We start from the raw sequence: 22,709 nt of genomic DNA on the forward strand, positions 1-22,709 counted from the left end.
AGTAATAATAGGTGATTTCAATTACCCTGTACTGACTGTGTAAATGTCACATCAGAACATGCCAAGGAAATAAATGAAATAAATGACTGCTTTATGGAGCAGCTGGTACAAGAAGCAATCAGACGGGGAGTTATTTTAGATCTAAGCTATAGTGGAACATACGTTTGGTGCGAGATGTAACAACTTTGGGGCCTCATGGAAATAGTGATCATAATATGATCAAATTTGACTTGATAAATGGTGGGAGGTCATTAAGAAAATCTACTGAAATTACATTTAATTTTCAAAAGGGAAAATATGAGAAAATGAGAAAACTGTTTAGGACAAAAACTGAAAAAAGCAACTTCACAGGTTAAGACTTTACATCAGGCATGGATGCTGTTCAAAAATACCTTCTTGGAAGCCCAGACCAAATGTATTCCACGCATTAAAAAAGATGGAAGGAAGGCCAAACAACTGCCAGTATGGCTGAAAGGTGATGTGAGAGAGCCTATTACAGCAAAAAGAAAATCTGTAAAAAAAAATGGAAAAGGGATCCAAATGAAGAAAACAGGAAACAATAAGCACTGGCAAGCTAGATGCAAAGCATGGAATCAGAATTTGAAAAGAATCCTGCTAAAGAAGCAAATATTCATAATAAAAACTTTTCCAGGTACACTTGAAGTAAAAGGTATGTGTGGGAGTCAGTGGACTATTAAATGACCGAGGGGTAAAAGGTGCACTAACAGAGAACAAGGCCATAGCAGAGAGATTATGAGGTCCATAATCAGAAGCATTTAGCAAGGAAACTCAGAAGATTGCCATCTAAATGAATATTTGGCCTCATAGCCAGCTAAATTCTAGACACCTAGTTAGTTATGTGGCTAGAATCTACCCGGCTAAGTTTCTGAGGGCGTAAGTGGGAGGAGTTGCTTTAGCTGGATACGTTAACCGGCTATAGTTAGCCGGCTATATTCAATACTAGTGCAGTTTCACTATAGTGCAGTTGTGACCTGGATTGGCCACTGTTGGAGACAGGATGCTGGGCTTGATGGTCTGACCCAGCATGGGAAAAACTTATGTTATTAGAGGTAAATTTTACAAGCAATGCACTGATTTTATAACACGGGTGGGACGACGCACGCATCTTTTAAACTGGCTACCCCTGCGCACATGCGCGCCCGATTTTGTATCGGTGAGTGCATGTGCGGGCGCGAGTGCCAACTCGCATGCGGAAGGGGAGGGATCTTTTAGTAAATCTGTGCCAACATGACTACATCTTTCCCCAGTTTCCTCCCAGTCCGCTCCTCTGAACCCGTACAGTTAGAAGACGATCATTTCTTCATGACTTCTGAATGATTTCTGTGGATTGGCCAAGAGCGTGGATAGAGGGCTGTGCTGAGGGGATTGGGATAGGCCCTACTAGGACAGGTTGGTCTGCGTTACAAGTAGGGGTAGCAGATTAGACTATGCTAAGGGAGATTGGGCCATGTTATAGAGTTTCAAGCTGTGTTGGGATAATTTGGGCAATATTACAGTGGGTGGACTGTGAGGGAGAGTCCGCGTCACCAGGGTTTGGGCTGTACTAGGACAGGTCAGGCTGCGTTGTTAGGGGGGGGGATTAGACCAGAAGCAGCTGCTTTACCTGGAGTAGTGATGAGTTTTCAAGAAATCACAGCATGAAAACCTACCCAACAAGTGACCGGTTAAACTCATGATAGGTGGATGTTATGCAATCATGCTAGAAGGCTTTGGGACCTCCTCATGGGCTTACGAACAGTGTAAGCTTGGAAGTGTTTATAGAGATCAAGGCAGGAAGGGGCAGGTTTAACTTTCGGAATAAAGAAAGAAAAAAAACGGGGAGACCAAGTCACTGAAACCGGATTCAGGAATCAGAGTCAGCTCTCCCACATGGCGCCCTAACCGACTTAATCTTTAACCACTTCCTGCCCCACAGGGAAAATCCTAACCCTGCCCTTCTATTGAGTAGGGGCAGGCCCGGGTGCACTGAGGTTTTCTGCCATGGACGGCAGTGGTGTTGGGTCTAAGCTCCCTCTTGCAGCGTCTGTGTGCTCGCTTCCTATGACTTTCATCCCTCATCTGCATTTTCATGCCAATAAACATTAAATATGGACCGAGGGGATTGGTGGAGGGGGTCAGTCTATTGTTATTGGAGGAAGAAAAGGTATTACCAGACTCTATTGGCTTCTTGGCCAAGTCTTCCAACCACTCTTCATCTCGTTTCAGCATCACCAGCGTATTTTTCACATGTATTTCTTTCTCTTTAAAGTGTTCACATGACTGCAGATATGTTTCCACTCCCTGGAGGATCTTGGTCTCGTTATGCCGGCCCAAACGGCTTTGCAAAAACAGCTTCCTAACTCTTCTCGTCTCTTCCTTCAGTTTCCAGCACTGGTCTGGATCTGCCAATGCGTCCTGGTTAACGCCTGAGATAAATATAACAAAGTCATGGCTCAGCCACAGGACTCGATGGCACTGGCTCCCGGGTCTGATTTACTGCCAAACTCCTAAGTTGCCCACAGACTGGGACTCCCTCTGCTGCTCTCTGATTTCTGGGGACACAATCTCCCACCCCTGCTCCGTTAGCTATGGACACCAGAACCTTAAACCCAGCCCTGAGCAGCGCTCCACAGGGTCCCACCAATGCCTACCGGGCTGCCTCCTAATGGGTCCTCAGATTTAGCTCTTTTAGTTGCTCAATGGGTAAAGCAATGGTTTGATGGCAGCACTGAAGGCTCTGGTTTCATAGAAGTGGTAGGATAAGAGGGGTCGGAAAGGGCTCTCAAGGTCATGGCGTTCACACGCACCCTGCACATCATCACTCCCTGCCTAATCTGCTCTTAGAAACCTCCAGCCATGGAGATTTCATTGCCTCTCTGGGTATGGACCGCTCCGTGACTGTACCTTCAGCTGTGCACACAACTGCATCGTGGCAATCTGCACAGCCGGACTGACAGTCGGCCAGATGGATCTCCTTTCCGGTGCCAGCGACGGACAATGAATGGGGAATGTGGGAAGGTGCTTTCTGCATCTGCAGGCTGATACCACATCCCAGCTGCTGACACACTCTGTCCGCCTCATGCACCCCAGTGACACAAACTCGCTGCCAGGTTTGGTTGGCGTAAGCTTCCACGACTCCGCTGCAAGAGCTGTTTCCATCGACAAGCCTCACATCAAAGAAACCTGAGGGGGAGCGGGAGATAAAGGATGTTAAAACAATACAAATCCCTTGGAATTTGACAGGATCAGAAGCAGCAGCAGCACCGACACCAGGCTGAGATAACCCAGCAGCTAAAACAAGCAAAATGATTAAAGCCCCCAGGTCCTCTTCCCAGGATCAATATTATTTCATTCCCTGGGGAGGCAGACTGATACACATGAAGCATGAATACAGCACGGACAGCTGAAGAGCAGATCTTCAGCAGAGCCCCATGCAGGTGTCACAAGGATACACATAAAGGAGGCATACAGCACGGACAGCTGGAGAGCAAATGTAGTGAAGGAACTTAAGAAAAAAGTAAAAATGAGCAGGAGTGTTAAAACCTGAGCGACCATTACTATAATTTAGCCAAGGCTAAAGGCAGCAGGGCAGAGAGCCCGAGAATCTCCCCCCCTGCTTCTAGGCAGGATCCCTTGTACAGAAACTTTCCCACGCAGGTGTGTGTCTAACCTGTTCTAAAATACCTCCAGCGGTAGAAATTTCACCACCTGCTTCCTGACTGTACCTTCAGTTCTGCACGCGATTGCGTCGTGGTGACCTGCGCAGCCGGACTGACTTGGCACGCAATCGGCCAGACGGGTCTCCTTTCCGGTGCAGACCACGGACAACGCATGGGGACTCACGGGGGGAACCTTTTGTATCTCCAGGCTGATACCGCATCCCAGGCGCTGACACACGCTGTCCGCCATGTGTTCCCCTATGCCACAAACTCGCTGCCAGGTTTGGTGGACGCGAACTTCCAAGACTCCAACGCAAGAGCCGTTTCCATCGACAAGTCTCACATCAGAGATACCTGAGGGGTTAGGGAGGGATAGAGAACGTTAAAAAAAACAATACAAGTCTCTTGGAAATGGATAAAGTGAGCAGTGGAGCTGGAACACGAGCGGACCGTTACGGTGATCATCCTTCGTAAGCTTGGCCAAGGCCAGAGGGAGCAGGGCGGAGATCACAAAGATCATCAGCCCAGTGACTGTCATCTTTAGGATTGGTCCCGGGCCCTTGGAAAGCTCTTCTCTGGCTGGACGTTCAGAGCAGAGGACTATTTATGCCTCGGGCCGTGTTCTGCGAGTACAATGGGCCCATTGCTAGAGCAGGAAGAACCAGAATTTTGCTTGATGATTGGATTATACTTATCACAAACTTGTGGTGGTGACGTAAGCGAGGATGAATGTTATCTCAGGAGAGTTGTGTTTGTAAGAGCCTCTCGGAAGAGCCGGTCTGACGCAACACGAATGCTTCCTAACTTGACCTCTCGCACATCTCTGCTGCGAGGATCACTCTCCAAAAAATGGCTGAGTAGGCCGCAGCACCCAGAGAAAAGGGCTAGTGAGGGAGAATGGTGGGGGTGCAAAAGGTCACCGTGAACAATAACGGCTGTGTCAGGAACCGGTCACTTCCTTAACAAAGTATCTGGTGAGTCTTCAGGAGAGCGGCCTGCAAGAGTCAGGAGGTCTTGGGTTGGCAGGAGATAGCCGCGTGCGGTCAGGGCCTTCAAGGGATTGAGGGAATCTCCAACCCTGGACCAGTGGCTGCCTGCAGGCTGCATCTCAAGAGGGAGTCGATAAAACGAAGGTTCGGGCAGACCAGCTGGGAGTGGGGCCTCATGGGTGGGACCAGTCGCAGGGACTGGGTGCAGGCAATCAGGCTCTGATTGGAGCAGCAGCACAGCTAGAAGAAGGTCCCGCCTCTTAGGCAATAAAAAGGCTTTCCGGGAGTGTGGGGTGGGACGTCTTCAAACCTGGAGCCAGTTTCTAGGCCCCTGTGATCTAAGGGCAGGCGGGAGGAGGACACGTGAATGCTGCACGGCTGTTTCTTCTAGGATCTCAGTGCCGGTGTTTGAACTGAGCTGAGAAAAAGTTCCCTCAGCTATGAGTGAGAGGAGGGGGAGGGGAAGCCGGAGAATGGGATGAGCTGGGAAGCAAGACCTTTGGGGACTGGAGAGAGGGGGTTTGAGAACAAGACTGCTGGGGGCTGGTCTAGGTGGGGGGAGAAGGGGCTAGGGAACATGACTACTGGGGGGGGGCTGAGTGGGAGGGGCTGTGGAACAAGACTGTGGGGGACTGGGACTGGGTGAGGGGAGGGGGACTGGGGAACAAGACTGCTGGGGACTGGGGGACTGGGAAGCATGATAGCTGGGGGCTGAAGGGGGTCTAGGTGGGGAGAGGGGAGTGGGGAGCATGTTTGAGGGAGCCGGGAGGGGGTACTGGGTGAGCATTTGTGAGTGTGTCAGGGAGGATTCAGTTTGTGTGGCCTCCCTTTCCCCAATCCATGATAATCTCAGGTTGACTGGGAATCAAAAAGTCCCATCTATGGAGAGCGGGAGATTTTTTAATTCTGATAAGTTTCATGGTTGGATGTTGTGCGATGTGTCTGCTCTTTTGAAATATCATATTGGGGTTTTGGGAAATTTATAAACATTTTTATGAGGTTTAGATTATTGAATGTTCTATTCATCTTGAAATATTTATTCTTTTTATTGGTATAGTTTCACTATTACGATTGTTGATTTATATTTCTTGATTTTACTGTTGGTCAGTTTTCCAGTGCGACCAAGAGGAGGGGTCTTTAGCAGCCTGGCTTGTTGCGTTTTCAGTAGGAGGCCTGTGGCAGTGCAGCTCCTTCCTGGATATGGTGTCCTGGGAGTTAGTGTTGTTTTGAAATGGCAGATTTGTTTCTTGGGGTAAACTGTAGTCTTGTCAGGCTGTGATAACTTTCATTAGACTGTGTTAAGTATTATCCAAAACTGCTGTATGTGAACTATTCAGACAATGTAGGACCTGTCTTGTGAATGTCTCTGATCTGACATCTGAAGAAGGGAATCTATGTAGTTTTAAAAGCTTTTGTACAATATTTGTAGATACATATATTTTTATTTAACAGATATTTTTAGGCAGCCTGACTTGTTCTGTTTTCCTGATATTAGATGTATTTGTGTTTAGGGCCTGGGGTAATTTTGCAGTGTTGCCTTTTCATAGATAGGTTTGTTGTTGCTTGAGCACTGTTTTGGCATGGGAGGTTTATTATATTGTAATTCCTTACTCATGCCTTTCTGAGGGCTAAGCCCACACCCAATGCATGTTAAAATGGGCCTAACGCCATGTGGGTTCCACATATGTTCTGTGCCTTGGGGAGAAGGGGTTGAGGGGTGAGACTGCAGGAGACCTGGGGAGGGGAGAGAAAATTGAATGAGCGAGACTGCTGGTGACTCGGGGTGGGAGGGAGGTGACACTGAATCCCCTGCTGTAAATGTCACCGCACGCCACTGGCAGGAGAGATGTAGTAGGTGAATGGCCAAGATCCGATGAGTTGAAGGATCCAGAGACTGGGTTTTAAACAAAGGGTGCAGAGGCTACGGTGGTAGGATGGTGGGTTTGTTACGGGCCGAAGGCTTGAGGGCCTTCGGATTCTGTTATGAGCACGAGGAGCGCGGTCGCCACTAAAGCAGGTGGTGAGCCCTTGGGCCACGGCAAGACAAGGGAGGAGCCCCAAGCCACACCGTGGGAGGTGAGCCGATGCAGGCATGGAGAGCCGGGCAGGTACTGAAGCAGGGATAAGGAACGGAGACTGACCCTCAGCCGGACCTGCACGCCCATGGCAACCAACAACGCAATGTTGATTGATGAACGGTCCTCCGACTGTTCCAAGCCCTTTTGGACCTGCCGCTGGGTAACGGCATAGGGCGGCAGGCCGGACAGAGGACGAGGGCAGACAGAGTCCTTAGAACACTGAAGACATCATAAACGAGGGCTAAAACAAGACATCAGAGACGAGGGCTGAAGCAAGACATCAGAGACGAGGGCTGAAGCAGGACATCAGAGACGAGGGCTGAAGCAAGACATCAGAGACGAGGGCTGAAGCAGGACATCAGAGACGAGGGCTGAAGCAGGACATCAGAGACGAGGGCTGAAGCAGGACATCAGAGACGAGGGCTGAAGCAAGACATCAGAGACGAGGGCTGAAGCAGGACATCAGAGACGAGGGCTGAAGCAGGACATCATAGACGAGACAGGAACTTGGGCAAAAGGACATTGGCACTGTCTCTCAGGGCGCCCTACACAGCCAGCACGGCTGGACTGGTCACTGACCACCCTGTCCTACAAGCGCAGAAGCGGGACGAGCACAGGGAAGAGGAAGCGGTGGGTTACTGCACTCCTGGCAGTCTAGGGCAGGTTGCTGCACTCCTGGCAGCCTAAAGCAGGTTTGCTGCACTCCCGGCAGCCTAAAGCAGGTAGGAACATCAGGAACTGGATCAGGAACTGGAACAGGAACAAACATCTGGAACAGACATCAAGGCAGAGACAGGACAAGGAGCCGTCAAGACAAGCGAGACCACGGAGGACCTGGACTGGTTTGAAGACACAGACAACTGTGAACCCCAATCCAAGGCCAGGGACATCTGGAACCAACATCAGGGAAACAGGCAGAGACACAGGACAGGGAGCCGTCAAAACAGGCAAGACCACGGAGGACCTGGATTGGTCTGAAGACACAGGCAACTGTGGAACCCAATCCAAGGCAAGCAGGAACTGAAGTGAAAGTCCTTTTATACTGCTGTATGCGGGCAACTCCCTGGGAGGAGTTCACCTGGACCGCCCCTCGCTGGCCCTATAACTGAGGTGGAGAGCTGCGGGCCGGCCCCTAGGGAGAAGGGCGTGGCCGAACCAGGAAGTCCAAACACAGCCAAGCAAGCCACAGGCAGGCCTCAGGAACAGCTAGGCCTCCCAGGCCCTGGAGCAAATCCTGGATGGTGCACAAGCGAGGCCCTGGCTTCGGAGCGGCCTCCAGAGGAAAAGGTGAGATACCTCCTGTAGCGCAGCAACAGGGGGGATCGTAACAGGGTTATGGACAGCTTTGGATGGAAGGAACCTTTTAGCCCCATTAGAAATAATATATCTGAATCCCTGTTACAAGGAGGATTATACCGCACCCCAGCTTTCCGGGCACCTTGCTCCAAAAGCCCACCACCCTATGTCTCAGGAAGCCTCTTGCCAAGTTGATTTTGAATCACTGGCCCAGAAGTGGGTTTTCATTTGCTTTGTTTTGTTTTTTACATTATCCATTAACTCATGAAAACTTATATCTCAGAATGTCAGCGTTCCAGGGTGAGAATGAATGTTATCTCGAGAGATTGGCGTTTCTGAAGATGGGAGAACTGATAAGAACTTCTCAGAAGAGCCGGTTGGAGAGACTCCATCACTTCCAATGGTGAATGCTCAGTGACTTTTCACGCACAATTGATGCTGATGAAATAACTTTAAAAAAAAACAAACCACTGTTCAGAATCAAGAGTAGAATATGGGAATGGAAAAGATCATGGGATCCATGGTGTCATGGCCATCAATGCCTTAGGTATTTCAAGATAAAAAATTGCAAATCCTTCTTTCTCTGAGTTATAACCTGTTTACTTGTTCTGATTTATATCTTGTAAAGAGAAAGAATAGGCCTTAAACAGCTCAGGTGGCTTAGAAAATGAGGTTGTAGATCTCATGGGTTCAGAGAAAGGTGAGGACCTAGAGAGAGAGTAGAGGTGGATGAGACATGATGGGCTGGAAAGAGCAGTTAATGGAGATAGAAATAATGGGATGAGAAGAATGATTAAAAAGGAAAGAGGTGATGAGTTGTAGAAAGAGTGGTTTATGGGGGAGAAGTGATGTAATTGAGAGAGTACTTAATGGAGACAATGGTGATGGGCTCAGAGATGATTAATGAGGAGAGAAATTAATGAGGAAAGAGGTCTCGAAGGTCCAGGCAAGTGCCAAGCTCAGGCAGCACTCAGGTGTATCCAGAATCCAGTCTGAGGTCAAGCACAGTATCCATCTAAGGAAAAGGAGGAGGGATGGATAGGGCTGAGGCCGACAGTGAAGGCAGCTGAGACGAAAACTGGAACAAGCTGAAAGAAGACTGGAACAAGTTGAAACGATGACTGGAACAGGCTGAAATGAAGACTGGAACAGGCTGAAACGATGACTGGAACAGGTTGACATGAAGACTGGAACAAGCTGAAAGAAGACTGGAACAGGCTGAAACAATGACTGGAACAAGCTGAAAGAAGACTGGAACAGGCTGAAACGATGACTGGAACAAGCTGAAACGATGACTGGAACAAGCTGAAACGATGACTGGAACAGGCTGAAACGATGACTGGAACAGGTTGAGACGAAGACTGGAACAGGCTGAAACGAAGACTGGAACAGGCTGAAACGATGAATGAAACAGGCTGAAAGAAGACTGGAACAGGCTGAAACGTTGACTGGAACAGGCTGAAAGAAGACTGGAACAGGCTGAAACGTTGACTGGAACAGGCTGAAACGATGACTGGAACAGGCTGAAACGATGACTGGAACAGGCTGAAACGATGAGAAGGAACCCGCACTGTTCACAGTAGCTGGACCTGCTGCTGTGGCTTCCAGGGAGCTGCCCTTTTATAGGGCGGCACTGATAACATCATCTTTAGGGGCTTCAGGGGCTTTGTCACCATGGTCTCTTTAAAAACAGGGGAGTGATGCGCACACGCCTAGGGAGAGGCACAGTTAGAGTTGGCAGCATCGTGCTGTGTGGAGGGACAGTGAGTCTCGCAGCACTGGAGAGCGGTGTCCTGCCGGGAGCTGGAGGTGGAGTTTGGGTGGCCCGGAGCTGGAGGTGAGGTTGGCGGTTTGCGGGGTTAGCCCACGGGCCACTGAACGGAACAGTAATGCAGTTTCCATGTGGTTGGCTTTACACTCATCTCCCACTGTCCCATGCCTTATTGAATTCTGTTAGCTTTTGTGACCACCGCCCTTCCCTCCCCTCCCCCCCCAAGGGAGGCAGTTCCACACATCCACCACCGTGTAAAAAATATTTTCTAAATTACTCCTGATTCTACAACTTCCCACACCAGCCTCAAATCTTGGCCCCATGTTTGGGAACTTCCTTTCCAAACAAAAGTTAAAAAATGGCACCACTAACAGCATTCATAAAAGGCGGAGTTAAAGGCACACACATTTAGGTTAATCACAGCAGAAGAATGTGCGGCAATCAATTAAACTGGACAATAGCACTATAAATGAAGCATAAACAATTTAATAAGTGCACACACCAATAGTGCACAAAATTTAAATACTAAACGTAAATACGTAGTTATACAAAGCCCCGACACGGCCGTGTTTGGCGTCAGGCTGCGTCAGGGGGATGAATTCCAAAGTTCTATGAAGACAAAATCCATACAGATATTGTACAGTGTGGCAGGCACAATGGTAACATTAGTAAAAATATATAAAAGTTAGAGATATGCAAGGCACTGTAAAAAGCAAACTAACAACAAAGCAGTCTGAGGCACAGAAACAATCTGATAACATGTAAGTGAACCCTGTGTGGATGGGGGAGGGGGGGAGGGGAAGGGGGAGAGGGGAAGGGGGGAAGGAAAAGAAGGAGGGGATTGGGGAGGGATGGGGGGAGGAGGAGGAAGGGGGAAGGGGCGGTATTGGGGAGGATGGGTTGTGTTGGAGAAGTTGGGTTGTACTAGGGAGGTTTCAGCACACTGATGGGGGCTATGCTAAGGGAGCCGACCCAACCCTGTAATCAATTGTTGCCCGTCTCTGTACTTTTTCTTAGTTCTACTAGATTTGTTTTATGTGTAATGACCAGAATTCCATGCAGTACTCAAGGAATGGCCGCACCGTGGATCGATAAAGAGGTAATACGATAGTCACAGTTTTATTCTCCATTTGTTTTTGGATCATTCCTTACATGTGTAATGCCCCCTTGACCACTTATCTTGCAGGGGCATTCCTGGGTCTGGGACCAATCTGGAGGAAGCCCCCCCTAGGGAGATTCCATCAGTCCTCACGTTCTTGGCGCCTGGAGCCTCCACCTGGGGAAGAAGGTGTTAGTGGGTGGGATTTCCCTCCCTTCACCCCAGGAAACAAATGAGACTATGAACAAGGTTGGCAGTATGTACAAATATATACAGGTTTATTAGACTATACAAGCATATAATTTCTACATGCCTAAGTAAATGGCTAATAGGATGTCAAACAGCACACTTAAATACTCATGGTTAATAGTCTGTCTACACAACTACATACATCTCTACAAGGTAGCAAGAATATTTAATATTTGGCAATTTGGGGTGGTTGGCCCTCACAGTATACCACCAAATAGAATAGAAGGGACCTCTTGTATTCCTGCTTACTCAAGTATTATTATTATCTTCCCCCTTTATCCCAAATCTCACCCATGTGAAAAGATGCAACTGGGCTGATGGACAGTGTTGGCCTGGGGAGTCCACTTTATCTAAACCTTCCACTCCGATAAAAGGTCTGTGCCAATACTGGGGTCCACGCCCTCCTGGGGGACCCGACTCTGCCTCTCGGTCTATCGCTGGGATCCATGCCCTTTTGGGGGACCTGACTCTGCCTTCCAATCAGCCACTGGGATCCCTGCCCACCTGGGTTACCTGACTCTACCTCCTGGACTGCCACTAGCAAGCTAAGAAAAATGGCAATATCTATTCTCAGAATCTATAGGCCTTATGTCAAGCAATTACATTGTCAATATTAGTGATTTCTTTGTTCCACTAATTTCTATCGTGTTACAAAGTTCTTCACATTAACTAAATACTGTAACTCCTTAAATAATTTTCCCACAGTCCCATGACCAGAAATTGCCAGACTGATTTTTATTTTCTAGTATGTTTTTTCCCCAAAATGTTGGGAGTTTGAGCTTGGCACAGTACTGCACTCAGTTTCAGAATGTACTTTTGTTTCTTCTTGTTACGAGCCGAAGGCTTGACGGCCTTTGGATTCTGTTACGAGCGCGACCTCCGACGGCCGTTACTCTCCGAGGCACGAAGGCGCGGTCGTCTCTCAAACAGGGTTGTGAGCCCTTGGGCCACGGCATGACCTAGGGAGGAGCCCCAAGCCACACCGCGGGAGGTGAGCTGGTGCGAGCATGGGTAACAAGGCAAACATGGCTGAAGCAAGGACTAGGGTACAAGGTCCGACCCTCAACTGGACCTGCATGCCCCGGACAACCAACAACGCAATGTTGATTGATGAACAGTCCTCTGACCATTCCAAGCCCTTCTGGACCTGCCACTGGGTATGGCAATGGGCGGAAGGCCGGACAGAGGACGAGGGCAGACAGAGTCCTTGGAACACAGAAGACTTGGGACTATGACTGAGACAAAGACATCACAGACGAGGGCTGATGTGAAGACATCACAGACGAGGCGAGAAGCGAAGACATCGCAGACGAGGGCTGAAGTGAAGACGTCACAAACGAGGCGAGAAGCTGGGAAGGTAGACATTGGCACTGTCTCTCAGGGCACCCTACACAGCCCACCTTCACGGGTGGACCCAATGTGCTGGTCGCGGACCACACTGTCCCACTGCATGCCCTACACAGCCTGAGGAGGCTGGTCACGAACCACACGGAGAGCGGGACGAGTGCAGGAAGGAAGCCAGCCGAGGCGCGACTCCGATGACGGAGCCGGTGTCATCCGGAGAACCACAAGAGCTGGCAGGTCAGGAAGGCTCGAGAGTGCAGGACATGAATCCACTGCAGGCAACTCCAATGACGGAGACGCGTCACCTGGAGAACCAAGGAGCCGGAAGAACAGAAGGCTCAAGAGCACAGGAAACAAAACATCAGGAAGAGCTGGAACAAGGAACATGAAGACACTGAACACGAAGCCATCAAAGGAAGGGGAGACCACGGAGGACCTGGATTGATGAAGGAGCACAGACGACTGTGAGACTCAATCCGAAGGCCAACAAGAACTGAAGTGAAGATCCTTTTATACTGCTGTAGACAGGCAACTCCCTGGGAGGAGTTTGGATGGGCCACACCTAGCTGGCCCTATATCTGAGGAGAAGTGCTGCGGGCCGGCCCCTAAAGAAAAGGGCGTGACCCAAACCAGGAAGTCCATACAGACCCAAGCAAGCCTCAGGCAGGCCGCAAGGACCTCGAAGGCCTCCCAGGCCCTGGAGCAAATCCTGTATAGTTCGTAGGCGAGACCCTGGCTTCGGAGCAGCCTCCTGAAAAGGTGAGATGCCTCCTGTGGCGCAACCACAGGAGGAATCGTAACCCTTCTTTTTCTGCAATGGCTTTGTCTTGTTTGTGCTCCCCTTTTATCCCCTGCTCATCTAGTGGCCTAGCTGATTCCCTTGCAGGCTTCTTGACGTGAAAAAGAATCAGAAGCCGGCTTGTCCCTGTCAGCATTTTCCTTCAGGCCCAGCAATACAATGCTGTGCCACTGCAAAGAGTTAATTCAGAAACAGGATCCAATAAAAAAAAATGTTACCAATGAGCCTCATGATGGTCAGTGTCTCTTAGGCAGAGCCACAGTTACTGACACAGATGTGATATAGATAAGATGTTTAGGCCAGGGTCATGCTGGGAAGTCCCTAAGAACACCAGGATGGTCAGAGCTGTGAAAACACCTCTGCCGTCATAGGCGAGGGATGGAAAGTCTCTCCCCAGGAGCTCTTAGAAGAACACCTGGGTCTGTGGTTATGAGCTCCTCCCACTTCTCGCCTGTGATGAAATCTGTGGGCTCGTATGGGCTAAAGGTTGGTCCTGCTCCTGCACGGCAAGGAAAACTCCAGTGCTCGGGGTCTGTCTGTGGTTTCTGCTTTCCTCAGGGCTGACCTTGGGTCACGAGGTCATCCCTTCTGATTCTAGGCACGAACACCTGGAAAGTCCCCCAATCACCATGTGACCTCCATATTCTCTATAAAAGCACCGTGCTACGTAAGAGATTTCAGGCGGCTTTGGTTGCCTCCGCATGTACAGGTGCCTATGCATTGCCTCAGAAAGAGGAAAACCTCAGTGGCCCCAGATGCACCATGACCCTTACAAAAGTGGCCCCAGATGCACTGGGGTCTTCCACATACCTGAAAAAATATTTTAACAATATTTTTGCTGATAATTTTCAGTAACAACTCATTGCAGTAACACAGAAACAATAGTGAAAAAGATGTTATTATTAATTTATGCCCCTGGGGTAAGATACTTATAAAATTATTCTTTGGCCTGCCTTATTAATGTTTTACATCTGTCCTATGACTTTTTTGTTTTCTTGGGATTCTCTCATGGGGAACTTTGTCAGATGCCTTCTGAAAATGGAAATACACAGTATACATGGCTCACCTTTATCCACATGTTTGTTAACCTCTTCAGAAAATGTAGTAGGTTGGTGAGGCAAGACTTCCCATGTGTAAATCCATGCTGGCTGTGTCCCATTAAACACATCTGTGTTCTGTGATTTTGTTCTTTAGAATAGTTTCCATTATTTTTCCTGGCACTGAATTCAGGCTCACTGGTCTATTGTTTCCTGGATCACCTCTGGAGCCCTTTTTATTGATCTATTGGCCACCTTCCATTCTTCAGGTACACTCTATGATTTTAATGATAGGTTACAAATTACTAGTAATAGACCTAACATTTCATTTTTTAGTTCTTTCAGAACTCTGGAGTGCATACCATCTGGTCTGGGTGATTTGCTATTCTTTAGTTTGTCAATTTTCCCTAGTACATCTTCCAAGTTCACCACGATTTGTTTCAGTCCTTCTGAAACATCACCATTGAATAGTGTTTCTGGCACAGATATCTCCGTAACATCCTCATTAGTATACTCCGAAGCAAAAAATTAATTTTATTTATTTATTTTATTTATTTATTGTTTTTGTTATACCGAGTTTCATGACTGGCATCACATCAACCCGGTTTACAATTAACAATGTGTGAAAAGCATAAGGTAACGTGATAACAATATTCCCAATAGAACTGTGAACTTTAAATACAGAGAATCAATTGAAGGGTGAGAAAGTTACAATAAAACAATAAAACAGGGAAAATTAACTTGGAGCTGGAAGAGGGGAGAGATTGAACAATGCAATATTTACATTTCAGCCAATTAGTGTAGTAGTATAGCGGAGTGAATAAATAAGCCTATGTGAATAAATGGGACATTAAATAATTAAATAATTTAATAATTTAATAATTTAATTTTTAATTATTTAATTATTTAATTTAATTTAATTTAATTTAATAATTTAATTAATTTAATTTAATTTAATTTAATAATTTAATCTTTCTGTGATGGTCTTATCTTCCCTAAATTCCCCTATAACTCCTTGATCATCTAATGGTCCAGTTGACTCCTTTACAGGCTTCCTGCTTCAGATATATTTAAAGATTTTATTATGGCTTAATAGCCTGGATTGTCATTTAAAATTTTCAATGCAGTTTCCTACATCACAGGTTACTTTTTTAGACATTACCATTACAAAGAATTTTGACAGTATTACAACTACACTTTATAGAAAAAACACCGATGTGTACGAGCTGCCACCCGAAAACACTTAAGGACAGTCTATTGGTGAATCAGTTCCTCTGATTAAGAAAAATTTGCACTACAGTGGAGGAATACAAATTTCGAAGATTTCTACAACGGGGATATCCCAGGTCTATTGTAAAGAAAGTGTATAAAAGGGCTCTGTTTGCAAATCAAGCTCTATTACTGTCATAGAGACCTAAGGACCTGATCAACATCCGACGTGTACTTCATTTTACAGATTTCCAGCATATTGAAACTCACTGGCATATTTTATCTCTTCACGAGACTTTTGCCGAGCCCCTTAGATTTTTCTTTTCGCGGGGTCGCAATATCAAAGAATCGGTGGGCCATTCGGTTTTTCAATTGCAAAATACTGATTATGCTCCCCTTAAGGCAGAAGGACATTATCCTTGTGGCAACAGTGATATGTGCTCCATGGCCCTTGTAGGCCCAACATGGATACATGAACAATCAAAACGGATTATTACTTTAAAGTCATATACCAACTGTCTCTCCAACCCGTGATCTATGTGATACGGTGTCCGTGTGATTTGATATATGTTGGCCGGACTAAAAGATGTATCAAAACCAGATTGGCTGAACATAGCAGCTGTATTAATACATCAAAATTATCAGCGCCTATGGTCTTACATTGTCAACGATTTTCTCATCTTTTCAACGATTTGAAATGGACAATACTAGAAACAACTGAGTTTTTCTCATCGTGGTGGCAATGTTCAAAGGAGACTAAACAGATCTGGAGTTTTAATTTAAAATCAATCACCCCTCAGGATCTAAATGAAATGATCAACTGGTATTCATTAATTTGATTTCATAGAGATAAACATATTCTGTTTTCACGTTTGAAATGGGTTGAAGTCATTTCCGGTTTTCTTGCTTTGAAACCCCATAGCTTCCTCCATGTTGTTACAGGGAGTTTTAGACGCAGCAATCAAGACCGGAGCGTCTCAGAGCAAACCTTCAATGAAACCTTGGCCCCCTGATGCAGGCACTGTCCGAGACATGAACTAATGTCGGGGATTTACATTACACAAGATAAGTAATTTGAGTGACTTTAAAGACATTTTTTTTACAGAGTTGGTCGTCTTTGCCTGTGAGTTTGAGATCCAAAGATAATTGTATATATGTTATGGACAAAATTGTTTCAGAGGATAAAATATCTTTTATATGCATTTTCAAAAAATACTAAAAAATTACATAAAAGTGGACCAGCATTATACAACGTATTGTACTGAATATACGCTGTTAATATTAGCAGTCCTACATTTATAGCACCTATTTTATAAGCGTCTTTATAAACTATTATCAAGTTCTGTTACTCTATTTGGATATCTACTTGATCTTGGAGTGCAATTAATTCATTGGGCTTGTTTTGGTGATAGTTTTAAACAATCTCCATGCCTTATGCTGATTTTTTAACCCTTGCCCCTTCTAGTTTGTCCTTATTTTCTTATTTATTAAAGTCTCCCTTTTTTAAGTTGAATCTACTGCAGTTTTACTGCCACTATGTAAACTACTGATAGACCTTGGAAGAGACTTCTTCCTATGTGCAGATGACTTACAATTCTATATCCCGCTTACTGCGACGTTACTTTCAAACTATATGGCAACAATCCAAGAAAAACTATCGCAACTCAAACTTACGCTAAACACCAAAAAAAGGGAAATCATTTGGCTGAGCAGAAACCCACCAAAATCCATACCACCTGCTATAGACTTGGGAAACTGCCAAATTAATCCATCAAATCAAGTAAGGGGCTTAGGAATACAACCCGATGAGAACTTAACAATGAAAACACAAGAGGATGTGGTCAGTGCAGTTAGTGTAGATGTGTTTAAAAAAGGATTGGATAAGTTCTTGGAGGAGAAGTCCATTACCTGCTATTAAGTTCCCCTAGAGAATAGCCACTGCCATTAGCAATGGTAACATGGAATAGACTTAGTTTTTGGGTACTTGCCAGGTTCTTATGGCCTGGATTGGCCACTGTTGGAAACAGGATGCTGGGCTTGATGGACCCTTGGTCTGACCCAGTATGGCATTTTCTTATGTTCTTATGTTAGTAAATTGATTAAAACAGGTTATAGCAAGTTGTGGAATCTGATCTGGTTGAAACCATTATTATCCATCGCAGTCTTCCATACTGTATTAAAAACACTAATATTCTCAAACCTCGACTACTGGAACTCCTTACTTCTAGGTCTTCCAACAAGTCACATAAAACCTCTACAACTATTTCAAAACGCAGCAGCAAGATTAGTATCAGGAACCAGGAAATATGACCACATCACACCCACGTTGAAGGCACTACATTTTTACCTGAACAATCAAGAATCCACTAAAAAGTATTAACAATTATATTCAACATCATTAACCTAAATAACAACAGACTACTACTGGGACTACTAGGAGTGACATTTCAACAGCATAATCCCCTGCGAACTCTTACATCTCAAAATAAAGGTCTTTTATCAATCCCCACAATACGGAGCACACATCTTATGCAAACGAGACAGAGGGCTGTCAATCGCAGGCCCGGAGCTCTGGAATTCCATGTCTGAGGGACTCCGAATCGCAACAGACAGACAGAAATGTAAGCGTGACTTAAAAACGTGGCTATTCAAAACTGCTTGCAACCTAACATAATCTATCAGAATACCTCGATTCATAAAACAAGAAGAATAAACCAACAAAAGAATACATGATCCTAAAATAATCTGCGGACTCAGAGTTGAATAATAATCTTCCCATGCCCGTTAACCGTTCTCTTGATAACCACTGTTATTTTATATGTTTGTTTGTTTTTGTTCGTCGACTTACATCTATGAATGTTAATTTGTAAAAGGTTGCGATCTTGTGAATTTCAAGGGGAATGACGGTATATAAAATGCTTAAATAAATAAATATATATAGTCCAGTTTTGATTTACTTATCTACGCGTATAGTTTCTTGTATTTTATCTTCTCTTACATTTATATTATTTTTCCTTGTTTACATTGTACCTTATTCTTATGTGCATTGTAATTTGTATTAGTCCTTGATTATTATATGTACTCGATTTACTGAGACAATAAATGTGAAAATCAGCTAAACACAGTGTATAGATATTTTCTTTTTGTCTGTGGGAATTAAGAAAGAGAACGCCGCCACCTAGCGACCTCAACCAGTGCCCAGCCATTACAGCCTAGAACAGCTCCAGGCAAAGAAATCTGAGCCATGCACGTCTGTGTACTGCCTGACACAAAAGCTTTGTACTCTGCTCCTACTATGAAACAGATAAAGACAGCTAAAGGCAAATACATTTCATCCTCAAACCTCGGGGGGAGAATTCATTAAACCTTACGTCAAGGATTCCCAAACCGGTTTTTCATTTTATTTTACAAAAATGCAGAGAAGTCATGAGTTGTGACTTTGAAAATGTACTTTTGGGATAATCTGTGTAAAGTGCCATTTGTAATCCAGAAAAATCTGCAGACATTTCAGGAGGTCAAATACGTTTGCAAGCCACTGTACCTACATAGCATCCCAGGCTATAATGAAACAGGCTCACAAAGTTTCCTGTGGTTCAAAATCTCACTTTATTACTGGGCATTATACAGTGAAATTTTTTTTTTATTTCATTGCCATCAAGAGTATTCAGGAAGTAAACCCCAGCCCTTCCCTCCAAGTTCCTAGACTCTGGTTTTCTCCAGCCTAGAGGAATGAGGCCTTCTCACATGATTACCAGTCTGGTATCCAACCATCTGCTCCCATATGTAAAATTTTGCTCTGGTTCGTGCTAAGCTGTAGGGACACAAAACAGAAAAAAAATCAAGAGCTGAAGATAAATGTTTTAGAAATAAAACCTGATCCTAGAGCATAACTCCCAGGACTTGCTCCTGTTGTCTTCTTTCTTGGGTGCCGGAAATGGATTTTCTCTGTTGTCTTAAAAGAGTTGGGTTTAGAGGGACAGAAAAGCAAAATCTGAAGGAGTCCCATGTCCCTCTGCCTGCCTGACAGGAGAAGGTGGAAAAACTCCCCACCACCAGCATAGCCCCCCTCTCTCTCTCTAACCCCAGCTCTGCAACCAAATGCGTAGAATCTAGATTCGTCACAGTTTATCTGGGAAAACCCAACACCCGTTGTTGTTTAGTTTGGTTATCTTTATGCTTTTTCAAGCATTCTGGTAGTAATTTGATCTGTCTGTCTGTCTGGGGCCATGGTCACGTCAATAAAAATTCTCCAATGGGGGTCCAAACTCAAGTGGAAAGTGAGGACAGTAGTGGCACATGGGCCCTGGTACGTAACCTATTCATAATGACCTTGATCTGGTAAGAATGAGGTCACTTCCAACAGGATCAAAGCTGAAAAGACTTCTTGTCAATATCACTACCTCCGGGAGCAACTAGTTTACCTGGAATAGCGGTGAGGTTTCAAGACATCACAGGCCGAAAACCTAACCAACAGCTGACCAGTTAAATGCATGGTAGGTGAACGTTATGCAGTCACCCTAGAATACTTCAGGACCTCCTCATGGGCTTAAGGCTTGGAAGGTATATATATATATATATAGATCAAGACAGGAAGGGGCAGATTTAACTATGAGGATAAAGAAGGAGCTGGCTTGCCCGCACAGTTCTGACCAAGTTGCTGAAGCCAAATTTGGGAATTAAACTAGAAATATGCACAGCAGGACCTGGCCAGCTCTGTTTCACTGGACAGAAGGACATTGATGGACAGAATACACAGCTATTAAAAAAAAAAATGAATATCAACATATGGAGCATTGAGCAACCCTAGAGGAAAATGTGCCTTGAGCTGGCAGCCAGAGTGTTTTGGTTCAATTTGAATTCTGTGCCCACAGGAAAGGGGGATATCAGGGATATAAAACTGTTTTTTTCCAGGAGATCAAACAAAACCAAAGAACAAAGGAATAAGGGCGTATCAGGTCAGCAATAACAAACCGGTGTGAAGAGGTGGAGGCTGGACATTGGACACACACATATAAAAGGAAGCTATCGCTGAGATGTATTTTGGAGAGAAGTGCATCCTGCAACTTGTAGCATTCTCTCCCCAGGAAGAGGGAAAGCTGGCAATAAACCTTAACTATTAAACACTTAAGGGAGATTGATTGTGTTTGCACTGAGATATTTCCTGGCTACAGAATACATTTTTTTCCAGATTGTACAAATTGGCTCCTTTGTATATTTTCCTATCTGTTAGGTCCCCACTCCTAGCAGGGAGGGACAGACAAAACTCAGCTCTCCCGCACGGTGCCCGAATGAACTTAACTTTAACCAGGGGAAATCCTAACCTTGCCCTTCGATTGACTAGGGACGGGCCTGGACGCACTGAGATTTTCTGCCACGGACGGCAGTGGTGTTGGGTCTCAGGTCCCTCTCGCAGAGTCTGTGTGCTCGCTTCCTATGACTTTCATTCCTCATCTGCATTTTCATGCCAATAAACATTAAATAAGGAATGACTAGGTTGGGAAAGGGGGTCAGTCTATTGTTATTGGAGGAAGAAAAGTTATTACCAGACTCCGTTGGGTTCTTGGCCAAGTCTTTCATTCGCATGTAGCCAAAGGGTCACCACCATCTGGGTATGGACTGCTCCATGACTGTACCTTCAGCTGTGCACACAATTGCATCGTGGCAATCTGCACAGCCGGACTGACAGTTGGCCAGATGGATCTCATTTCCGGTGCCAGCGACGGACAATGAATGGGGAATGTCAGAAGGTACTTTCTGCATCTGCAGACTGATACCACATCCCAGCTGCTGACACACTCTGGCCGCCTCATGCACCCCAATGACACAAACTCGCTGCCAGGTTTGGTTGGCGTAAGCTTCCACGACTCCACTGCAAGAGCTGTTTCCATCGACAAGCCTCACATCTAAGAAACCTGAGGGGGAGTGGGAGATAAAGGATGTTAAAAGAATACAAATCCCTTGGAATTTGACAGGATCGGAAGCAGCAGCAGCACCGACACCAGGTTGAGATAACCCAGCAGCTAAAACAAGCAAAATGATTAAAGCCCCCCATGTCCTCTTCCCCTGATCACTATTATTTCATTCCCTGGGGAGGCATCGGTGTTTACACTTTTTCAAACGGTCCCTTAGAAATTTGGGAGATGCTGCTGCGCTGCCTCGGGCCGTGTTCTGTGAGTACAATGGGCCCATTACTAGAGCAGGAAGAACCGGAGTTTTGTTTGCTGATTGGATTATTCTTCTCATAAACTTGTGGTGGTGACATAAGCAATCTTCCAGGGCGAGGATGAATCTTATCACAGGACAGTTGTTTATGGAAGAGCAGTCTGATGGACCATGAATGCTTTCTTGGTTTCTCACACATCACTGGTGCAAGATCATTCTTGAGAAATGGCTGAGTAGGCTGCAGGACCCATAGAAAAATGCCTAACAAGTAAGGTCATGGGTTGCAAGAGGTCACCATCAACAATGATGACTCTGTCAGGAACCAGAAAGTTGCCACTTTCATGACAAAATACCTGGCGAATCTTCACTGGTGCAGCTGCCATTGGGAGTGGGAGGTTTTGGGTTGCCAAGAGAGATTTGGTAAATGGATGGCCAAGAGCTGATGAGTTGAAGGATCTGGGGACTGGGTTTTAAAGAAAGAGTGAAGGGGCTATGGTGGCAGCACGCTGGGTTATTAACAGCTTTGGATGGAACGAGCCTGGTTAGCCTCATTAGCAGTGATATCCTTGGATCCCTGTTACAAGGAGGACTCTACCTCACCCCAACTTTCCAGGGAATTGACTTCAAACGTCTGCCACCCTGTGCCTCAGAAATCTCTTGACAAGTTGATTTTTTTTTTTACATTTTCTATTACTTTGTTGTGAGTAGGGGACACAGAATGAAGTTACTAGATGACACATTTAAGAAAAATAGGAGCTCCCCTATGAGGAAAGACTAAAGAGGTTAGGGCTGTTCAGCTTGGAGAAGAGAAGGCTGAGGGGGGATATGATAGAGGTGTTTAAGATCATGAGAAGTCTTGAACGAGTAGATGTGAATTGGTTATTTACACTTTCTGATAATAGAAGGACTAGGGGGCACTCCATGAAGTTAGCATGTGGCACATTTAAGATTAATCAGAGAAAATTCTTTTTCACTCAATGCACAATTAAACTCTGGAATTTGTTGCCAGAGGATGTG

Source organism: Rhinatrema bivittatum, chromosome 16 (assembly GCF_901001135.1).
Source record: "Rhinatrema bivittatum chromosome 16, aRhiBiv1.1, whole genome shotgun sequence".
NCBI classification, from domain to species: Eukaryota; Metazoa; Chordata; class Amphibia; order Gymnophiona; family Rhinatrematidae; genus Rhinatrema; species Rhinatrema bivittatum.